At 33.8% G+C, this 5000-nt stretch overlaps 1 protein-coding gene across 1 annotated transcript in view; it reads right to left on the bottom strand.

Annotated features, from left to right (window-relative positions):
* The window catches only part of LOC144972634 (uncharacterized), a 23245-nt gene extending 19932 nt beyond the window's left edge, over positions 1–3313 (bottom strand). Inside the window, exon 1 of the mRNA XM_078914098.1 lies at positions 3222–3313. The gene's annotated coding sequence lies outside the window, so the exon portion shown is untranslated. The remainder of the gene's footprint in view (positions 1–3221) is intronic.
* Between the last annotated feature and the right edge of the window lie 1687 nt (positions 3314–5000).

Genomic DNA, 5000 nt, shown 5'->3' with positions numbered 1-5000 from the left:
GTATGTGCGATTGTCGAATCTTCGAAAAAAGAAAAGAAAAAAAAAAAAACAAAAAAAAAAATATTGATAAATAAATAAATAAATAAATAAATAAATAAATAAATAAATATATATATATATAAAATCAAAAACTGTCGGGAATCCTTGTTCTAATCTCTGTACAATCACTTCCCCCAGCGTAGAGCACATATGATTTTGAAATTTAGTCCCAGACTACGATATTTACGCCTGCTAAATCGCGGGTGTAAATTTCACCCGTTTAGTCCCTCGTTTAGTCTAGGACTTCGCGTAGTCAGGCTTCATGAATAGCTTACAACGCGTTTTAGTCTGAAACTACGGATTTAGTCTAGGACTATCGTCGTAGTCCCGCTCCATGAATTAGAGCCCAGATTTTTAGTGAAATTTACGCTCGATAATCTGACGTCAAAAAGTATTATTGTAAACATGATATCATTACGCGTTACTATTTAGGAAGAGGGGTAGAATAATAGTGTTTACGAGGTAGATACATGTATGAAAAGAAAACGCAATTTCGGCATAAGGAATCCAAATCTGGAGTAGAGAATTCTATTTCGGCGTACAATTTTTTGGGCACAGAATGTGCGCACTATTAATAGACAGATATCAAATCCAAATGCGAAAGCTCGACACTCGACACAAGTTCTAATCATTCGTGAATTAGTTCTGATTTTGCTTTTCACCATTAGTTGACAAGTGTTGTACACTTGTTTCAACTGATCAGGCGCTATTAGTATCTAAAGTCAAAAGAAACATTCTCATTTTTATTTGTCACGAACTGTAAAACTATTTTCAACCAATCATTTTATAATTTTTTATGTTCATTTATTATTTGACTCAATTAGAAAATATTTCTTCAGACCGTATGCTAAATATATATTATATTATAACGTCTTAAGGAGTGGACATGCGAGCGGAAGCCTATCTAGGACCCCGGCGCTAATGGACATATTTCATGCATACAACACTTATAAACTGTAAACAAAACACTTTGTTCTGAAATTGAAAAATAAAATTTGGTTACAAAAATATCCATGGAAAAAAACTGCCATGTTTTTCCTTTGATTAAAAAATTGGATTTTATATTCATAAAATTGTTTGCAGTCTTTGTTTGCTTTTAATCTGCTTCAAAAAGTGTTTAATGAACATTTCTTCTTATCAATTTATAACATGACTTATAAACGATGACACAAATTTTGGCGTAAATTTCTCAAAAAAATAACAAGTAATTCTCAACTCTTATTTCACATAATTTAATGTTTATGGAATCAGTACCTATGGCTCTGAAAAAAATATATCCCCTTAGATGAAGTCGCAAAGGAACAAAATAAAGCGTTTGCAATAGATGAAATAAACTTTTTCAATTTCAAAACAGTGTTCATGAAGTCAGTTCATAGTATAAAGAAATAGTCTAATCTGTCACGGGCTTTGAGATAGACAATATGCAAAGGTAAAAAAAAGTATTAGAATCTAATAGAAGGCATGTCTCAATTAAAGTGGGAAATTTCCCTGAGTTTGAGAAGGGCTTCATGTTTGGGTCTGCCGATATCACCATTCAGTTTTTGTTGACACTTTGTAGCGTATATAGGCCATACAAATAAACACAAGGAACTTGATATCCATAAAATATTAACAGAACATAACATAACATAACATAACATATGGTATAGGTCAAAATAGGATAAAATCCTTTGAATGCCCTTAATATTAATAGTAATGCCATAAATCTATTGATTAAAGATTACAATAATGATACACTGGTAAAGTTAATATTTCAACCTAAATGTACTCATGCAAATGTAGTGTACAAACATATATCTTTAACCGTGACATGCAAAGCACACACACACACACACACACACACACACACACACATATATATATATATATATATATATATATATATATATATATATATATATATATATAAGATAACCATAATAATATAACAATGCATAATATATACATACAAGACTGAAAGCCCTGTCAACAGTAGTGCAAAAAAGTATTATTCGTCATATATAAATCTCCCATCATATATTGTTAGGAAAAAAAAAATTAATGATCACGTGAAATTTTGTAAACAAAACCATTCCTGATGACCAAATACCAATTGATGATAGTTTGAAATATCTTAACTAAGCGATATAATGCCAAGCGCTTTAACTCTTGACAACAGTTTACAAAACAGGAGATTTGAATTGTAAATGTTTCAAAATGTGGGACTAAGTCAACTTCAATTCAATAAGTCAACCTTGGTGAAAAACGCCCCCCATGGAAAGGATTTCTTTTCCGCGGCAAAACATGTTGGCGTGACAGTATTGTTTACACATGTTTTAAGAAAATAAGGTTTTAATTCATTATCTGTGCTTAATAATGCATTTAAACTGATCCTTTGAAAATGCAAATGTTCTCACCCTAAGAATGATAATATATTAATAAAACATATATATATATATAATATATACATTCTAAGGAGCAATACCTCTATATAAGCAACACTTTTCAGAAGCATAAGTAGTGGAATTTTGTGCATTAGAAATTACCTTTTCAAGAAAACCACTTAAAGTCCCCCACGAGCACGGGGGGGAGGGTGGGAGGGGGGGGGGGTTACGGCGGCCCTACGATCCCAGTTTCTTAGGAAGAAACTTAGGAAATACCAAAAAATGAATAGCCGCGATCTAGTACTATTTTGTGTCATTAAAGGGGTCATTGTTATATTGTTTTTCCTCATGTCGTGCCTCTCAACAAAACTCATGGATGAAATTTTTCAAAACGTTCTTTCTTGCAATTGCCAATAAGTTAAGCCAGACAACTTGCTGTGATTTATGTATGTCATCATAATCCGGCCATTCATTTGTTTATCCTATCATTGCACACGATTAAGAGTTCGAGTCAATTTAAAGCTTCATCAAGTCCTTTTTACTTGACATATTATAAATACGTGACAAGGAGTTCTGCTGATGACACGAAGAGTTTTTTTCAAAAGCAACAACATGTTAAAGTCATAATAGTGCAGTCGAACAATTATGACTAAGAAATCACTATTCATATCTCACTAGAGGGTGGCATAAAAATTTTTTCAAGGATTTTAAAAGGCAGTGGATCATAATTATCAAAAAACACATTTCACAGCTCATTTATTATACAGTTTAACTATGTACAAAATGCTCCAATCTTTTATCATTTCAATTTGTACTCACCTTCCGAACTGAAAGCTACAAATGTGTTGCAACCAAGGCTTCAATAGATCACAGTAAGGTTATTCTCTGATTCGTTTACGTAGCGTGAAAATGGAATTTTAGTTTTTCATACGCCCAAATGCAGGTATGTGCTGCTAAGCTGTCAGCAGATGATTCCATTAGTGTGAAGTATTTGGTTACTACGGTTTCCCCAACAACAAAAACATTTGGTACTTACTCACATGGAGAAAGTGATGAGATTTCTAAATAATTACCTAATATTTTAAAGATTGTATAAATGACTTTAATATAGTTACTTTTATAGTGACTGATGTCCAAATTCCAAGGTCAATATAAGGTTATCTCTGATGCTGACTTCAATCCCTCTAACCCTAAACGTCCTGATGTTGTAATGCTACTGAATTTTGTGATATTCCTTATCCTGTACTTTTCATAACGTTACCAAGAGATAAATCTTGAAATAATCCTTTCTATGTGCTGGATATCATTCTTCAATTACAATTGATACACCCGGCCTATTCCCACTAAATGGGTAAATGCCGGTTGTTACTTTACTACCATTAATGAATTTATAAAAATTCATATAAATTCACGAACCCCGCTGATAATTTCTGGGTTTTTATTTCCTAAATTTTGAAATGTCGAGGTGTATGTTAATTCCTTTGGGCCAACACCCTTATCACTGGCTACTAAATAACCAAGTATGTCTTCACGTTTTACGGCAGTGAGACCTTTCGTTTACCCAATGCGACGAGAAAAAGCAAAGGAAATAAATAAACAATGCTATTGTAGCAATATCGTTTCCTTGTTGAAAAAGGAAATCTGTCTTCTAGAAGTTAAGAATGTTTCAACCTATCAGATACATTAAAAGTACAGAGACACAAGCACGCATTGACACAACCGTACGCACAATGGATAACATCCAAAAATTAAACATGAACATATGTCGAAAGTCTAGACCTAATTATATACTGATCAAATAAATATTTTAACTTCTATTTAAATGGAGAACTAGTTGCAAATTTTATAGTAATTAAAGAGGAAGAATTACAGATTTGGGGAATCAGCATATTTTAAAGATCGAGTAACAAATTTTGTATAAGCAAGAGAGACTTCTAAGAAAAGCTCACTAGAAGGTCTTACAGTACGAGAGGGGTATGCATACCTTGGAATGAGTATGGTCTTTGATTCTGAATCAGAGCCAAGAAACTAGGGAGCAGGCACCGCTATAAGATATAGATCGGAACAAGTGCGTATGAAAGGTGCCAGACAAAGCAAGAAAGAAAAATGCAAGAAACCGCAGACCTTCTGATTACCGGCCAGACGTGCTACCATTACACCGCAGAGGCTCCCGATAGTTGGGACAATTTTAATATTCTTCACAAGGGTACACGTTCAGCTATGTGGTCTTGCAGTATGACGCTCGCTTTCGGATCGGAAGGTCCTGGTTCGAGCCTCGCTCGGCGCATAGTTGAGTCCTTGGAAAATACTCTTTACTCACATTCTTTCACCGTACTCAGGTGTAAAATTAGTATCAGTCCGTTAATGTAATATCGCCTAACAGGCGTCATGTCCCATCCTAAATGTTAAGTGTTGCTTTTGGCCGGGGACCCATTGTAAAGCGCTTTGAACACGTTTAGTGGATATTGCACTATATAAAAGCTCTTTTTTTACACGTCGTTACACTGTGAACCCTCATTTGCATCAAACTAGAGATACATTTAACACGAGCAGATTGAGAACGAAGATATTTGTGTTGCTCCATTTTTATTTGTAAAA

This window comes from Berghia stephanieae, chromosome 5 (assembly GCF_034508935.2).
Source record: "Berghia stephanieae isolate SIO BIC M18660-M18661 chromosome 5, UCSD_Bste_1.3, whole genome shotgun sequence".
NCBI lineage: Eukaryota > Metazoa > Mollusca > Gastropoda > Nudibranchia > Aeolidiidae > Berghia > Berghia stephanieae.
This window is presented reverse-complemented; position numbering and strand designations above follow the sequence as displayed.